The sequence below is a fragment of the Salmo salar genome, unplaced genomic scaffold (assembly GCF_905237065.1).
Source record: "Salmo salar unplaced genomic scaffold, Ssal_v3.1, whole genome shotgun sequence".
Classification (NCBI taxonomy): Eukaryota; Metazoa; Chordata; class Actinopteri; order Salmoniformes; family Salmonidae; genus Salmo; species Salmo salar.
The window spans coordinates 1-18200 of NW_025547351.1; the positions used below are offsets into that span (position 1 = coordinate 1).

At 49.2% G+C, this 18200-nt stretch overlaps 1 pseudogene; it reads left to right on the plus strand.

The window, feature by feature from the left end:
* Positions 1-16994: 16994 nt before the first annotated feature.
* On the plus strand, positions 16995-17962 carry LOC106594263 (dolichyl-diphosphooligosaccharide--protein glycosyltransferase subunit 4-like; annotated as a pseudogene).
* The last annotated feature ends 238 nt before the right edge of the window (positions 17963-18200 follow it).

The window sequence follows — 18200 nt, forward strand, 5'->3', positions numbered from 1 at the left end:
TTTTAATAGCAAAGAGTATGTCTCACTGAGTCTGTAAGCATAGTGAAAGTTTCTTAGGTTTGGGTAATACAGTGGTCAGGTATTCTGCCACTGTGTCCTCTCTGTTTAGGGCCAATAAGAGCACCTCTAGTTTGCGCTATTTTATGTAATTCTTTCCAGTGTTTGTGTTCTCTGAGCATTTTATGGGGATCAGAATGTTCAGGCAGTGATGTAACAATGCCAAGATGCTGATTGGCAGTTCGGTAGGGTGTTTAAATCTGTTTTTAAAAGAAACAATACAGACAGGATAAGTAGGTGGAATCATGTAGCTTGTAGTTAATTAGCATGTTTTTCAGCACTAAACTATGTAGAACATTGGCCTGTTAGGAAACTACAGCTCCCTACTACATGGCACAGTGGTTGAGTGATTTTTTTGTCTAGAGAAACGGTGCATTGAGCTCACAGAAAAAAAAAGTAACAACATTTCAGTTAATCGCTCAGCGCTGTTATAACTACAGATCCCAGATTAGTGTAGAAGTGAGCCCACTACCCCCGGTAGCAGCAGCATCTATCAGAGCTGTGCAGGGAGCAGGAAAACAGCACATTTAGTGTTTCTGAGCTTGCAGTTCGGTTAAAGATTGTACACTGAAAAGTACTGGACCTCTGATTGTAGAGAGGGAGCATAGAGCTGTGGAGCTAGCTGGGAGATATCCCTCTGTTGAGGGAAACTAGTAGAGATATGCCTGTGAGGGAATCCAGCTAGAGATATCGTCTGTTGAGGGAACTAGTAGAGATACTCTCTGTTGAGGGAATAGTGGAGATATTCTCTGTTGAGGGAACTAGCCAGAGATATTGAGGAACTAGCTAGAAATCTCTGTTGAGGGAACTAGCTGGAGATATCTCTCTGTTGGGAGGAACTAGATAGAGAGATCTTTGTTGAGGGAATAGCTAGAGATATTTGTTGAGGGAACTAGCTGGAGATATCTCTCTGTTGAGGGAACTAGCTGGAGATATCCCCTCTGTTGAGGGAACTAGCTGGAGAGATATCTCTCTGTTGAGGGGGAACTAGCGGGAGATATCTCCCTGTTGAGGGAACTAGCTAGAGATATCTCTGTTGAGGGGAATTAGCTAGAGATATCTCTCTGTTGAGGGAACTAGCTAGAGATATCCTCTGTGTTGAGGGAACTAGCTGGAGATATGGAGGGGAATAGCTAGAGATATCGCTCTGTTGAGGGAACTAGCTGGGAGATACCCCCCTGTTGAGGGAACTAGCTAGGAGAATCGGGAGGGAACTAGCTAGAGATATCTCTGTGGAGGGAATAGTGGAGATACCCTGCTGGAGGGAGTTACGGGAGATATCTGTTGAGGGAACTAGCTGGAGATATCCTCTGTTGAGGGAACTAGCTGGAGATATCTCTCTGTTGAGGGAGCTCACGGGAGATATCTCTCTGTTGAGGGAACTAGCTGAGATATCGCTCTGTTGAGGGGAACTAGCTGGAGATATCGCTCTGTTGAGGGAACTAGCTGGAGATATCGCTCTGTTGAGGGAACTAGCTGGAGATATCTCTCTGTTGAGGGAACTAGCTGGAGATATCGCTCTGTTGAGGGAACTAGCTGGAGATATCTCTCTGTTGAGGGAACTAGCTGGAGATATCGCTCTGTTGAGGGAACTAGCTGGAGATATCGCTCTGTTGAGGGGAACTAGCTGGAGATATCTCTGTTGAGGGAACTAGCTAGAGATATCTCTCTGTTGAGGGAACTAGCTGGAGATATCTCTCTGTTGAGGGAGCTAGCTGGAGATATCTCTCTGAGGGAGCTTAACGGGGTCTGGAGCTAGCTGGAGATATCTCTCTGAGGGAGCTTAACGGAGCTAGCTGGAGATATCTCTCTGAGGGAGCTTAACGGAGCTAGCTAGCTACTCTGTTGTTACCCTCCTCGGTCAAAGCCAGACTAATATCCTATCTGACGCGTTCCAACAGAGAGTTCAGCTCCTACTGAGCCAATGGGATGGTCCTGTGCTTCTGAAGAGGAGAGATCTCTAAAGCACCCTGGTTACTAGAACATGATGTTCTGGGGTTTGGGGTTTGAATGATGTTTTGTCTTTCAGTCCATTTTCTACATGGATTAGAGTGGGTTGATCACCTGGTAATGTTGAGGTTTCCCCTGATGAATACCTGAGACTGACTGTCTGATGTTCACAGCACCTGAGTGCCTCTGTATTTTCATATATAAAGATGTGTGTTCCTCTGGTTTACTGTGTGTGTGTGTGTTCCTCTGGTTTACTGTGTGTGTGTGTTCTTCGGTTTATGTGTGTGTGTGTGTGTGTGTGTGTGTGTGTGTGTGTGTGTGTGTGTGTGTGTGTGTGTGTGTGTGTGTGTGTGTGTGTGTGTGTGTGTGTGTGTGTGTGTGTGTGTGTGTGTGTGTGTGTGTGTGTGTTCCTCTGGTTTAGTGTGTGTGTGTGTGTGTGTGTGTGTGTGTGTGTGTTCCTCTGGTTTAGTGTGTGTGTGTGTGTGTTCCTCTGGTTTAGTGTGTGTGTGTGTGTGTGTGTGGAAGGCACTCGGGGAGGCGGTGCGCTGCGGGTGGCTGGTTGACTGGTATTGATCAAGCGTCTCTCCAGGACATAAATACAGGCTGAATAGATTCCAGATTCCAATCGAGGCTCAGACCACAATTAAAATGATTGATCGTTAAGGGAATTCATCATTAAGAGAGTAAAACAAATACCTAACGGCTGTTAAATGTACAGAACAGTGAATGTTCAGCGTCTGCTAATTGCATCACTTCAGGGCTACTCTGACACTTAGTTAAATAAGACATGTTGGAACCCTATTCCCTATATTGTCTGTCTGTCTGTCTGTCTGTCTGTCTGTCTGTCTGTCTGTCTGTCTGTCTGTCTGTCTGTCTGTCTGTCTGTCTGTCTGTCTGTCTGTCTGTCTGTCTGTCTGTCTGTCTGTCTGTCTGTCTGTCTGTCTGTTCGTCTGTCTGTCTGTCTGTCTGTCTGTCGTGCTTCTAGAAGCCGATGGCAGCTTCCCGTAATAGGACCCCATCCCCTTTGTCCCCATAGGGCTCTAGTCTAAAGTAGTGCTCTATATAATGAGTAGGGTGTGGTTTGGGACACAGACCACCTGATGCCTTGATTCTCATCTGAAGCAGACAGGGTGTTGAGGCTGGGTGGACTGGGATAGACTGGGACTCTGTCTGCCGTGGTTGAATAGGCAGTGATTAGGTGCTGTGGGGTTTCCAGAGTGCCCCATTTTAAACCCAGCTGGGGTCAATCAAATCCTCTCTTTGGAGAACGTTTTTTGGCTCGGTGATGAGAGCGTTTCCGTGGGGAAACGCGCGATGCAGGCAGCGAGGCAGGCAGCGAGAGGTACCCGCTGCCTGGTGAACCAGGTGACCAGATGTGCTGCGGGCCAGGCAGAACATACAGGTGAAGGATGATTCTTCTAGCTGCTCTGTACAGAACCATAAGCCTATAGCTGCCCTGGCTGGTGATGAATTTCATTCACAATGATCTAGCAGTTAATTCAAGCTGACTTCCACTTAATAGAATATCTTCCTGTATTAAGGTGAGCCTGCGGTATGTTCCAGGTGGCTGTTGGCTATTTGATGGTGTGATTTTCTGCGGTGACGCGTCCCTTCCATCCCATGTGGTGATTCTGCCTGCATGCCTGAGGTTCCTAATGGTCATCGATGTTCTACAATTGTGGGTAATGAAACGGAACGCTTCCTTCTCCCGTTTGCCGTTTAAACCGTCTAATACAGAGGGAGAGGAAAGCTCTGTCGGTGTCCCAAATGACAGGCTAGGTGGTGCACTACTTTAGCCCAGGGGCACAACGCGCCTAAAGCCTCGATGTCTGCTGGGTGTGTTGCAGTAGTCATGCTCTTCAGGACGAGCCTGTAGGGGGGTGCTAGTGCGGGCATGGTGGACCTGCTGGGCGTGTTGCAGTAGTCATGCTCTTCGGGACGAGCCTGTAGGGGGTGCTAGTGCAGCATGGTGGACCTGCTGGGTGTGTTGCAGTAGTCATGCTCTTCAGGACGAGCTGTAGGGGGTGCTAGTGCAGCATGGTGGACCTGCTGGGCGTGTTGCAGTAGTCATGCTCTTCAGGACGTAGCCTGTAGGGGGGTGCTAGTGCGGCATGGTGGACCTGCTGGGCGTGTTGCAGTAGTCATGCTCTTCAGGACGTAGCCTGTAGGGGGTGCTAGTGCAGCATGGTGGACCTGCTGGGCGTGTTGCAGTAGTCATGCTCTTCAGGACGTAGCCTGTAGGGGGGTGCTAGTGCAGCATGGTGGACCTGCTGGGCGTGTTGCAGTAGTCATGCTCTTCAGGACGTAGCCTGTAGGGGGTGCTAGTGCAGCATGGTGGACCTGCTGGGCGTGTTGCAGTAGTCATGCTCTTCAGGACGTAGCCTGTAGGGGTGCTAGTGCAGCATGGTGGACCTGCTGGGTGTGTTGCAGTAGTCATGCTCTTCAGGACGTAGCCTGTAGGGGGTGCTAGTGCGGCATGGTGGACCTGCTGGGCGTGTTGGTAGTCATGCTCTTCAGGACGTAGCCTGTAGGGGTGCTAGTGCAGCATGGTGGACCTGCTGGGCGATGTTGCAGTAGTCATGCTCTTCAGGACGAGCCTGTAGGGGGGTGCTAGTGCAGCATGGTGGACCTGCTGGGTGTGTTGCAGTAGTCATGCTCTTCAGGACGTAGCCTGTAGGGGGGTGCTAGTGCAGCATGGTGGACCTGCTGGGTGTTTCACTGCAGCAGCTGGGAACTGGAGACTAGAACACAGGGAGGAGGGAGTCATACTGATAGTAGATACTATCCTGTACTATAACAACCAGCTTTAGTCTCTGTTCTGTTCTCTCTCTCGTTATCATTCTTGTTCTTTCTTTTCTTTCTTTCTTTCTTTCTCTCTGGCGCTGTCTGTCTCTCTCATATGTACACAGGTCTTTTATGGCCTAATTCAGCCATTGCAGAGCCTTGTCTAAGTCTCTCTGTCTCGTTGGGACCTGTACTGGGTTCTGTCTGGGCTGAAGTCTCTGTCCTCTGTACTGGGTTCTGTCTGGGCTGAAGTCTCTGTCCTCTGTACTGGGTTCTGTCTGGGCTGAAGTCTCTGTCCTCTGTACTGGGTTCTGTCTGGGCTGAAGTCTCTGTACTGGGTTCTGTCTGGGCTGAAGTCTCTGTCCTCTGTACTGGGTTCTGTCTGGGCTGAAGTCTCTGTACTGGGTTCTGTCTGGGCTGAAGTCTGTCCTCTGTACTGGGTTCTGTCTGGGCTGAAGTCTCTGTCCTCTGTACTGGGTTCTGTCTGGGCTGAAGTCTGTCCTCTGTACTGGGTTCTGTCTGGGCTGAAGTCTCTGTCCTCTGTACTGGGTTCTGTCTGGGCTGAAGTTTCTGTACTGGGTTCTGTCTGGGCTGAATGAAAGGCTGCTCCAGAACCATCCTGACTGGATCCTAATGTCACTGTTGTCTTGTTCTCTAATCAACAACCTGCTGATCTTCTTCAACCTGTTTCCTCTCCTCCACTTCCTCTGTTTCATTCCCCTCTTTCTTCTCCACTTCCTCTGTTTCATTCCCCTCTTTCTTCTCTACTTCCTCTGTTTCATTCCCCTCTTTCTTCTCCACTTCCTCTGTTTCATTCCCCTCTTTCTTCTCTACTTCCTCTGTTTCATTCCCCTCTTTCTTCTCTACTTCCTCTGTTTCATTCCCCTCTTTCTTCTCTACTTCCTCTGTTTCATTCCCCTCTTTCTTCTCTACTTCCTCTGTTTCATTCCCCTCTTTCTTCTCTACTTCCTCTGTTTCATTCCCCTCTTTCTTCTCTACTTCCTCTGTTTCATTCCCCTCTTTCTTCTCTACTTCCTCTGTTTCATTCCCCCTTTCTTCTCTACTTCCTCTGTTTCATTCCCCTCTTTCTTCTCTACTTCCTCTGTTTCATTCCCCTCTTTCTTCTCTACTTCCTCTGTTTCATTCCCCTCTTTCTTCTCTACTTCCTCCCTTTCATTCCCCTCTTTCTTCTCTACTTCCTCTGTTTCATTCCCCTCTTTCTTCTCTACTTCCTCTGTTTCATTCCCCTCTTTCTTCTCTACTTCCTCTGTTTCATTCCCCTCTTTCTTCTCTACTTCCTCTGTTTCATTCCCCTCTTTCTTCTCTACTTCCTCTGTTTCATTCCCCTCTTTCTTCTCTACTTCCTCTGTTTCATTCCCCTCTTTCTTCTCTACTTCCTCTGTTTCATTCCCCCTCTTTCTTCTCTACTTCCTCTGTTTCATTCCCCTCTTTCTTCTCTACTTTCTCTGTTTCCCTTCCCTTCTTTCCTCTCCTCCGCTTTCTGTTTCCTTCCCTTCCCTTCTTTCCTCTCCTTCCTGCTGAAGGTCACTGGTGCCTGATTATATTTGTGAGATGGAGATTCCACAGACTAATGGTTAAGTTTTCTCTGCCTCTCCTCCTCTCCCTCCACTTCTCCCTCTCCGTTCCTCTCCTCCTCTCTCTCTCCCTCCACTTCTCCCTCTCCGTTCCTCTCCTCCTCTCCCTCTCCGTTCCTCTCCTCCTCTCCCTCTCCGTTCCTCTCCTCCTCTCCCTCTCCGTTCCTCTCCTCCTCTCTCTCCCTCCACGTCTCCTGCCGGCCGGTGTTTAATTGAATATAGATCACTGAATGATACTGGAGATGTGACATGGTAAAGCCTCTCCAAAGTCTGAGAGCAGATAGATCAGCAGGCTTCTAGTTGGTGGTTTCATTCACATGATTGGGGACATTAGCAGAGTGAGAAAGGAACCAACTCTGTTGTAGTGGATACGTCCCAAATAGCACCCTATTACCTATGGACCCTGGTCTAAAGGTAGTGTGAATACGTCCCAAATAGCAAAATGTAGGGGACGGGCCACTGTCTCTTAATTATGACGTAGTCCCGGGCCGAGAGGAAGGCGCTGGAAGGAGAATTGAGTTGCTTCGCCTGCCTCGTTTGGATTCTACGTTCAGGTGAGGCTGTCATTGTGCTGATGGAGAGCGTGTTATCCATCTTCCTCTCCTCCGTTCCTCTCTGTTCTGTTTTCTTGGTGCCATTTCTGATGATGGAGAGGGTATTATAATGTGCTGCTCCCTCCCTCCTCTCATCCTTTCCTCTCCGCTCTGTATTTTTGGGACCCCCTCCCCCTCTCATCTCTGATGATGTTGAAAATGGCAGGGCCGTGGTTTTGTCTTTCAATAATGCACTGCTTAAGAGGCTTTCATGAAGCCTTTACTGCCTGAGCTCTATGCTGGCTGGCTCCAGTCTACAAATTGCTGAATCACAGTACAGGGAGAAACAGAGAGTGAGTGAGGGGGGGAGAGAGAGAGAAACGGGGAGAGAGAGAAACGGGGAGAGAGAGAGAAACGGGAGAGAGAGAGAAACGGGGAGAGAGAGAGAAACGGGAGAGAGAGAGAAAGAAACGGGAGAGAGAGAGAGAGAAACGGGAGAGAGAGAGAGAGAAACGGGAGAGAGAGAGAGAGAAACGGGAGAGAGAGAGAGAGAAACGGGAGAGAGAGAGAGAAACGGGAGAGAGAGAGAAACGGGGAGAGAGAGAGAGAGAAAACGGGGAGAGAGAGAGAGAGAAAGGGGAGAGAGAGAGAGAAACGGGGAGAGAGAGAGAGAGAAACGGGGAGAGAGAGAGAGAAACGGGGGAGAGAGAGAGAGAAACGGGGAGAGAGAGAGAAACGGGGGAGAGAGAGAAACGGGAGAGAGAGAGAAACGGGAGAGAGAGAGAAACGGGGAGAGAGAGGGAGAGAGAAACGGGGAGAGAGAGGGAGAGAGAAACGGGAGAGAGAGAGAGAGAGAGAAACGGGAGAGAGTGCGTGCGAGAAACGGGAGAGAGTGCGTGAGAAACGGGGGAGAGAGTGCGTGCGAGAACGGGGAGAGAGTGCGCATGAAACGGGAGAGAGTGCGCGAGAACGGGAGAGCGTGCGCGCGAGAAATGGGGAGAGCGTGCGCGAGAGAAACGGGGAAAGAGTGCGTGCGAGAAACGGCGAGCGAGAGAGATTAAACCCCAGTCAGGGTGCTCTCTATCTCAGAGTAGTACCCTGGAGCTACGAGCATCACCCATGTATTACTCCTATCGTCTCCCCCCTGAAGGGCCCCGTCTGCCTCGTCTTGGAGATTCTACGTCTTTCAAGACGTCGCTTAAACACTACGGCTTTTGTACCCCATCGTAACGTTTAATCCTGCATTCCTCTGGCGAGATTTTGGGACTTTTTGTTGTTGTGAGATTTTAAAATTCGCTCATCAGTACCAAATGGGCAGTTATTTTTGAGAAGTGGTGTTTTTTAAGTAGGAGAGAAAATGGCTGAAATCAACAAAAAGTTGTCCAAATCCAAATGTCTGTTAGGATGTTAATACTCTGGAGTCTGACCTTGTTGAAACTGACCAACTGACTTTGTTTTGAATGACTGCTGTGACGAGCTGTCTGCTGGTGGGAAGAGACTGATCCAGCTGCTGAAGGTCACTGCAGGGCCAACTACAGTGATGTTCTGCGTCCCACATGCCAACCTGTATGTTTTAAACAGCTATTTGTTAATCGTTTTAAACGCTAAGAAAATTATCTTTAAATTACATATGAATTCACAATGCAGATATGGTCCTGTGTATGACCACTAGGGGGTAATGTAGTTCAATCTACCACAGTTATGGCTACCTACCAGGTGGTGTTATGGCTACCTACCAGGCGGCGTCGGGGCTACCTACCAGGCGGCGTCGGGCTACCTACCAGGCGGCGTCGGGGCTACCTACCAGGCGGCGTCGGGGCTACCTACCAGGCGGCGTCGGGGCTACCTACCAGGCGGCGTCGGGGCTACCTACCAGGCGGCGTTCACCTTACTGCTGTACTACACCCACTTAGCAAGAATGGTAGTTTATGCTGTTTTTAGGTTTCACACCTCTAATTCCCTATATATTGCTTACTTTTGACCATGGCCCATAGGTTGCCATTTGGCACACACCCTAACTGGGGCTGTAATGTAGGTTGCCATTTGGGACACACCCTAACTGGGGCTGTAATGTAGGTTGCCATTTGGGACACATCCTAACTGGGGCTGTAATGTAGGTTGCCATTTGGGACACATCCTAACTGGGGCTGTAATGAAGTTTCTGGCCACCCTCTCCTCACTCAAAAGGCACATTTTTTTTTTGCTTTGGACTCGGCTTCACAGGCTGTCCGCGTTCCCCAGCGGGCCAAAGAACCGACTGATCATTAAAGAACACATTTCTGGACCATCAAGAATGAAGTGGGATTCCTGAGTGAATAGTCGTAGGTTAATGCCGTTTTGGCATGTACCACACCAACCTGCCAAGATTCACACCTGCGGGAAAATTGGGACGGGAGGAAAATAATTGGGATGGAGAGCGAGAGAGCGAGAGAGAGGGAGAGAGAAAGACAGCGTGAGAGAGCGAGAGACAGGGCGTGGGAGAGGTGAAGAGAGAGACAGGGAGAGACAGTGTGTGGGAGAGGTGAAGAGAGAGACAGTGTGTGGGAGAGGTGAAGAGAGAGACTGGGAGAGAGAAAAGACTGGGCATGGGCATCCTTCCTCTGCTGTGTGGAGGGTTATTAATATGGACCAACACTACAGGGGTTATTAATATGGACCAACACTACAGGGGTTATTAATATGGACCGACACTACAGGGGTTATTAATATGGACCAACACTACAGGGGTTATTAATATGGACCGACACTACAGGGGTTATTAATATGGACCGACACTACAGGGGTTATTAATATGGACCGACACTACAGGGGTTATTAATATGGACCGACACTACAGGGGTTATTAATATGGACCGACACTACAGGGGTTATTAATATGGACCGACACTACAGGGGTTATTAATATGGACCGACACTACAGGGGTTATTAATATGGACCGACACTACAGGGGTTATTAATATGGACCGACACTACAGGGGTTATTAATATGGACCGACACTACAGGGGTTATTAATATGGACCGACACTACGGGGGTTATTTATATGGACCGACACTACAGGGGTTATTTATATGGACCGACACTACTGGGGTTATTAATATGGACCGACACTACAGGGGTTATTAATATGGACCGACACTACGGGGGTTATTTATATGGACCGACACTACGGGGGTTATTTATATGGACCGACACTACGGGGGTTATTTATATGGACCGACACTACGGGGGTTATTTATATGGACCGACACTACGGGGGTTATTAATATGGACCGACACTACAGGGGTTATTAATATGGACCGACACTACAGGGGTTATTAATATGGACCGACACTACAGGGGTTATTAATATGGACCGACACTACAGTGATACGGCTGATTTCTGACTAAGGCTCTTTGATGATCCTTATTCTCTCCCTGGACAGATGCGATATCTCTCCCTGGACAGATGCGATATCTCTCCCTGGACAGATGCGATATCTCTCCCTGGACAGATGCGATATCTCTCCCTGGACAGATGCGATATCTCTCCCTGGACAGATGCGATATCTCTCCTGGACAGATGTGATGGCGTTTTGGAACGTGTGAGCCTGTCATCCATGTCTCTGCTTTCCTGCAGCACTAGGTTTACTGTTGTCATTTACAGAGAGATGATTGGTTATGTTAAGAGAAGTCTGGCCTACCATGTCTCTGCTTTCCTGCAGCGCTAGGTTTTAAGCCTAGTTGTCGTTTTCAGAGAGACGTGATTACCCCTAGCTAAAGAAGTCTGTCACTTACTCTGTGCTGCTTCTCTAAGTTTCACTGTTGTCATTATCAGAGACATGATTATCTTTGTTAAGAGAAGTCTGGCAACCAGCAGGCCTTTTTTCTCTCAAATTATAAACTCATCAGGTTGTCAGAGTTAAAGCAACACCCATCAGTGTCTGCATCACTGAGCCCAGGGCTGTAACAGTTGTCTGCTTCACTGAGCCCAGGGCTGTAACAGTTGTCTGCATCACTGAGTCCAGGGCTGTAACAGTTGTCTGCATCACTGAGCCCAGGGCTGTAACAGTTGTCTGCTTCACTGAGCCCAGGGCTGTAACAGTTGTCTGCTTCACTGAGTCCAGGGCTGTAACAGTTGTCTGCTTCACTGAGCCCAGGGCTGTAACCGTTGTCTGCTTCACTGAGCCCAGGGCTGTAACAGTTGTCTGCTTCACTGAGCCCAGGGCTGTAACAGTTGTCTGCATCACTGAGCCCAGGGCTGTAACAGTTGTCTGCTTCACTGAGCCCAGGGCTGTAACAGTTGTCTGCTTCACTGAGCCCAGGGCTGTAACAGTTGTCTGCATCACTGAGCCCAGGGCTGTAACCGTTGTCTGCTTCACTGAGCCCAGGGCTGTAACAGTTGTCTGCATCACTGAGCCCAGGGCTGTAACAGTTGTCTGCTTCACTGAGCCCAGGGCTGTAACAGTTGTCTGCTTCACTGAGCCCAGGGCTGTAACAGTTGTCTGCTTCAGGGCTGTAACAGTTGTCTGCATCACTGAGCCCAGTGCTGTAACAGTTGTCTGCTTCAGGGCTGTAACAGTTGTCTGCATCACTGAGCCCAGGGCTGTAACAGTTGTCTGCATCACTGAGCCCAGGGCTGTAACAGTTGTCTGCATCACTGAGCCCAGGGCTGTAACAGTTGTCTGCTTCACTGAGCCCAGGGCTGTAACAGTTGTCTGCTTCACTGAGCCCAGGGCTGTAACAGTTGTCTGCTTCACTGAGCCCAGGGCTGTAACAGTTGTCTGCTTCAGGGCTGTAACAGTTGTCTGCATCACTGAGCCCAGGGCTGTAACAGTTGTCTGCATCACTGAGCCCAGGGCTGTAACAGTTGTCTGCTTCACTGAGCCCAGGGCTGTAACAGTGTCTGCATCACTGAGCCCAGGGCTGTAACAGTTGTCTGCTTCACTGAGCCCAGGGCTGTAACCGTTGTCTGCTTCACTGAGCCCAGGGCTGTAACAGTTGTCTGCTTCACTGAGCCCAGGGCTGTAACAGTTGTCTGCATCACTGAGCCCAGGGCTGTAACAGTTGTCTGCTTCACTGAGCCCAGGGCTGTAACAGTTGTCTGCTTCACTGAGCCCAGGGCTGTAACAGTTGTCTGCATCACTGAGCCCAGGGCTGTAACCGTTGTCTGCTTCACTGAGCCCAGGGCTGTAACAGTTGTCTGCATCACTGAGCCCAGGGCTGTAACAGTTGTCTGCTTCACTGAGCCCAGGGCTGTAACAGTTGTCTGCTTCACTGAGCCCAGGGCTGTAACAGTTGTCTGCTTCAGGGCTGTAACAGTTGTCTGCATCACTGAGCCCAGTGCTGTAACAGTTGTCTGCTTCAGGGCTGTAACAGTTGTCTGCATCACTGAGCCCAGGGCTGTAACAGTTGTCTGCATCACTGAGCCCAGGGCTGTAACAGTTGTCTGCTTCACTGAGCCCAGGGCTGTAACAGTTGTCTGCTTCACTGAGCCCAGGGCTGTAACGGTTGTCTGCTTCACTGAGCCCAGGGCTGTAACAGTTGTCTGCTTCAGGGCTGTAACAGTTGTCTGCATCACTGAGCCCAGGGCTGTAACAGTTGTCTGCATCACTGAGCCCAGGGCTGTAACAGTTGTCTGCTTCACTGAGCCCAGGGCTGTAACAGTTGTCTGCATCACTGAGCCCAGGGCTGTAACGGTTGTCTGCATCACTGAGCCCAGGGCTGTAACAGTTGTCTGCTTCACTGAGCCCAGGGCTGTAACGGTTGTCTGCTTCACTGAGCCCAGGGCTGTAACAGTTGTCTGCTTCACTGAGCCCAGGGCTGTAACAGTTGTCTGCTTCACTGAGCCCAGGCCTGTAACGGTTGTCTGCTTCACTGAGCCCAGGGCTGTAACAGTTGTCTGCTTCAGGGCTGTAACAGTTGTCTGCATCACTGAGCCCAGGGCTGTAACAGTTGTCTGCTTCAGGGCTGTAACAGTTGTCTGCATCACTGAGCCCAGGGCTGTAACAGTTGTCTGCATCACTGAGCCCAGGGCTGTAACAGTTGTCTGCTTCACTGAGCCCAGGGCTGTAACAGTTGTCTGCTTCACTGAGCCCAGGGCTGTAACGGTTGTCTGCTTCACTGAGCCCAGGGCTGTAACAGTTGTCTGCTTCACTGAGCCCAGGGCTGTAACAGTTGTCTGCTTCACTGAGCCCAGGGCTGTAACAGTTGTGTTTGTCACCATTTTGATCCAAGAAAAACAACATCTCTATGCATCTGCAAAGAGTGAAACTACATGTCAACAGTCAGGTAGGTTTGTATTGATGGAAAACACATTGTTTGAAATGTCTACATTAACTTGCCAATCAAATGCCATTGACTGCGTTGCTATTTTAGAGCAGGGGAGGTAGAGACAGGGTGAGGGATGTAGTATTTTAGGGCAGGGGAGGAAGAGACAGGGTGAGGGTTGTAGTATTTTAGGGGAGGAAGAGACGGTGAGGGATGTAGTATTTTAGGGGAGGTAGAGTCAGGGTGAGGGTTGCAGTATTTTAGGGGAGGTAGAGACAGGGTGAGGGTTGTAGTATTTTAGGGGAGGAAGAGACGGTGAGGGATGTAGTATTTTAGGGGAGGTAGAGTCAGGGTGAGGGTTGTAGTATTTTAGGGGAGGTAGAGACAGGGTGAGGGTTGTAGTATTTTAGGGGAGGTAGAGTCAGGGGTGAGGGTTGTAGTATTTTAGGGGAGGTAGAGTCAGGGTGAGGGGTTGTAGTATTTTAGGGGAGGTAGAGTCAGGGGTGAGGGTTGTAGTATTTTAGGGGAGGAATAGACAGGGTGAGGGTTGTAGTATTTTAGGGGAGGTAGAGTCAGGGTGAGGGTTGTAGTATTTTAGGGGAGGAAGAGACAGGGTGAGGGGTTGTAGTATTTTAGGGGAGGTAGAGTCAGGGTGAGGGTTGCAGTATTTTAGGGCAGGGGAGGAAGAGACAGGGTGAGGGTTGTAGTATTTTAGGGGAGGTAGAGTCAGGGGTGAGGGTTGTAGTATTTTAGGGGAGGTAGAGTCAGGGTGAGGGTTGCAGTATTTTAGGGCAGGGGAGGAAGAGACAGGGTGAGGGTTGTAGTATTTTAGGGGAGGTAGAGACAGGGTGAGGGGTTGCAGTATTTTAGGGAGGTAGAGTCAGGGTGAGGGTTGTAGTATTTTAGGGGAGGTAGAGTCAGGGTGAGGGGTTGTAGTATTTTAGGGGAGGTAGAGTCAGGGTGAGGGTTGCAGTATTTTAGGGCAGGGGAGGAAGAGACAGGGTGAGGGGTTGTAGTATTTTAGGGGAGGTAGAGTCAGGGTGAGGGGTTGTAGTATTTTAGGGGAGGTAGAGTCAGGGTGAGGGTTGTAGTATTTTAGGGGAGGTGGAGACAGGGTGAGGGTTGTAGTATTTTAGGGCAGGGGAGGAAGAGACAGGGTGAGGGTTGCAGTATTTTAGGGGAGGAAGAGACAGGGTGAGGGTTGTAGTATTTTAGGGGAGGTAGAGACAGGGTGAGGGTTGCAGTATTTTAGGGGAGGTAGAGTCAGGGTGAGGGTTGTAGTATTTTAGGGGAGGTAGAGTCAGGGTGAGGGTTGCAGTATTTTAGGGGAGGTAGACTCAGGGTGAGGGTTGTAGTATTTTAGGGGAGGTAGAGTCAGGGTGAGGGTTGTAGTATTTTAGGGGAGGTAGAGTCAGGGTGAGGGTTGTAGTATTTTAGGGGAGGTAGAGACAGGGTGAGGGTTGCAGTATTTTAGGGGAGGTAGAGTCAGGGTGAGGGTTGTAGTATTTTAGGGGAGGTAGAGTCAGGGTGAGGGGTTGTAGTATTTTAGGGGAGGTAGAGTCAGGGTGAGGGTTGTAGTATTTTAGGGGAGGTAGAGTCAGGGTGAGGGGTTGTAGTATTTTAGGGGAGGAAGAGACAGGGTGAGGGGTTGTAGTATTTTAGGGCAGGGAGGTAGAGTCAGGGTGAGGGTTGTAGTATTTTAGGGGAGGTAGAGTCAGGGTGAGGGGTTGTAGTATTTTAGGGAGGTAGAGTCAGGGTGAGGGTTGTAGTATTTTAGGGAGGTAGAGTCAGGGTGAGGGGTTGTAGTATTTTAGGGGAGGTAGAGTCAGGGTGAGGGTTGCAGTATTTTAGGGCAGGGGAGGAAGAGACAGGGTGAGGGTTGTAGTATTTTAGGGGAGGTAGAGTCAGGGTGAGGGTTGTAGTATTTTAGGGGAGGTAGAGTCAGGGTGAGGGTTGTAGTATTTTAGGGGAGGTGGAGACAGGGGTGAGGGTTGTAGTATTTTAGGGCAGGGGAGGAAGAGACAGGGTGAGGGTTGCAGTATTTTAGGGGAGGAAGAGACAGGGTGAGGGTTGTAGTATTTTAGGGGAGGTAGAGTCAGGGTGAGGGTTGTAGTATTTTAGGGGAGGTAGAGTCAGGGTGAGGGTTGTAGTATTTTAGGGGAGGTAGAGTCAGGGTGAGGGTTGTAGTATTTTAGGGGAGGTAGAGTCAGGGTGAGGGTTGTAGTATTTTAGGGGAGGTAGAGTCAGGGTGAGGGTTGTAGTATTTTAGGGGAGGTAGAGTCAGGGTGAGGGTTGTAGTATTTTAGGGGAGGTAGAGTCAGGGTGAGGGTTGTAGTATTTTAGGGGAGGTAGAGTCAGGGTGAGGGTTGTAGTATTTTAGGGGAGGTAGAGTCAGGGTGAGGGTTGTAGTATTTTAGGGGAGGTAGAGTCAGGGTGAGGGTTGTAGTATTTTAGGGGAGGAAGAGACAGGGTGAGGGTTGTAGTATTTTAGGGGAGGTGGAGACAGGGTGAGGGTTGTAGTATTTTAGGGCAGGGGAGGAAGAGACAGGGTGAGGGTTGCAGTATTTTAGGGGAGGTAGAGTCAGGGTGAGGGTTGTAGTATTTTAGGGGAGGTAGAGTCAGGTTGAGGGTTGTAGTATTTTAGGGGAGGTAGAGTCAGGGTGAGGGTTGTAGTATTTTAGGGGAGGTAGAGTCAGGGTGAGGGTTGTAGTATTTTAGGGGAGGTGGAGACAGGGTGAGGGTTGTAGTATTTTAGGGCAGGGGAGGAAGAGACAGGGTGAGGGTTGCAGTATTTTAGGGAGGTAGAGTCAGGGTGAGGGTTGTAGTATTTTAGGGGAGGTAGAGTCAGGGTGAGGGTTGTAGTATTTTAGGGGAGGTAGAGTCAGGGTGAGGGTTGTAGTATTTTAGGGGAGGAAGAGACAGGGTGAGGGTTGTAGTATTTTAGGGGAGGTAGAGTCAGGGTGAGGGTTGTAGTATTTTAGGGAGGTAGAGTCAGGGTGAGGGTTGTAGTATTTTAGGGGAGGTAGAGTCAGGGTGAGGGTTGTAGTATTTTAGGGGAGGTAGAGTCAGGGTGAGGGTTGTAGTATTTTAGGGGAGGTAGAGTCAGGGTGAGGGTTGTAGTATTTTAGGGGAGGTAGACTCAGGGTGAGGGGTTGTAGTATTTTAGGGGAGGTAGAGTCAGGGTGAGGGTTGTAGTATTTTAGGGGAGGTAGAGTCAGGGGTGAGGGGTTGTAGTATTTTAGGGGAGGTAGAGTCAGGGTGAGGGTTGTAGTATTTTAGGGGAGGTAGAGACAGGGTGAGGGTTGTAGTATTTTAGGGGAGGTAGAGTCAGGGGTGAGGGTTGTAGTATTTTAGGGAGGTAGAGTCAGGGTGAGGGGTTGTAGTATTTTAGGGGAGGTAGAGTCAGGGTGAGGGTTGTAGTATTTTAGGGAGGTAGAGACAGGGTGAGGGTTGTAGTATTTTAGGGGAGGTAGAGACAGGGTGAGGGTTGTAGTATTTTAGGGGAGGTAGAGACAGGGTGAGGGTTGTAGTATTTTAGGGGAGGTAGAGTCAGGGTGAGGGTTGTAGTATTTTAGGGGAGGTAGAGTCAGGGTGAGGGTTGTAGTATTTTAGGGGAGGTAGAGTCAGGGTGAGGGTTGTAGTATTTTAGGGGAGGTAGAGTCAGGGTGAGGGTTGTAGTATTTTAGGGGAGGTAGAGACAGGGTGAGGGGTTGTAGTATTTTAGGGGAGGTAGAGACAGGGTGAGGGGTTGTAGTATTTTAGGGGAGGTAGAGTCAGGGTGAGGGTTGTAGTATTTTAGGGGAGGTAGAGTCAGGGTGAGGGTTGTAGTATTTTAGGGGAGGTAGAGTCAGGGTGAGGGTTGTAGTATTTTAGTACCATGACTGTCTGACCTATCCTTTAAATGTCCCATCAATTCCTTGTAGCAGGTCTGACATTTACCTATTTCCCCATGATGTTCCTTGTGCATGTTTTTCCAGAGGCTGTGTGGCCAGGAGTGGGAGAGGATTCAATTCACAATTGATTTATGACATTGACGAGACAAGCCTAATTAAGCTACCAGGAATGGTTGGCTTGACGTGGGTGGAACTGAACTTTTCACAACAGCAAAACAGAGTAATCATTTTATTTTTCTTACCACTGGTCTCTTTTTCTCTCTCTGTTCTGAGTATACCCCAGATGCACAATACATCAGTAAAATACATACATCAATCAAACACATGATCCGTAGGAAGACTACACATCCAGTCCCATGGGGCGGCAGCGTAGCCTATTGGTTAGAGGGTTGGACTAGTAACTGAAAGGTTGCAAGATCGAATCCCCGAGCTGACAAGGTAAAAATCTGTCATTCCTGCCCTTGAACAAGGCAGTTAACCCACAGTTAACTAAATTACACATCAGCGAGAAATAACAATGGTGACTGACGTGCAGCTGGCCATCTTTGCCAACATGTTGGGTGTGTCTCTCTGTTCCTGCTGGTGGCTGTTTATCAAAACGTAGCCGTCAACAACCCCAGGAAACTGACGGCCCTGGGAGGCCGTCATTGTAAATAAGAATGCGTTCTTAACTGACTTGCCTAGTTAAATTAAGGTAAAATGACTTTTGATTAGCTCACCAGTCTTCATCGGTAGGTTTCATACATAGTCCTAAATCCTTTCGTAATATTAGTGAGTTTTAGAATCCAGGACACGTCTACAACATCCATGTTTTTGTGGATTAATTATGATTCTTATTGGCTTCCTGTCAACTCCCCAAAATGAAGGAAGTGATGGTTGTGTATTTGTCAACGTTACGTTAGGTGGCCCAGGGCTAGCTTCAGGGTGTTTGTCTACGTTACGTTATGTGACCCAGGGCTAGCTTCAGGGTGTTTGTCTACGTTATGTTATGTGACCCAGGGCTAGCTTCAGGGTGTTTGTCTACGTTACGTTATGTGACCCAGGGCTAGCTTCAGGGTGTTTGTCTACGTTACGTTATGTGACCCAGGGCTAGCTTCAGGGTGTTTGTCTACGTTACGTTATGTGACCCAGGGCTAGC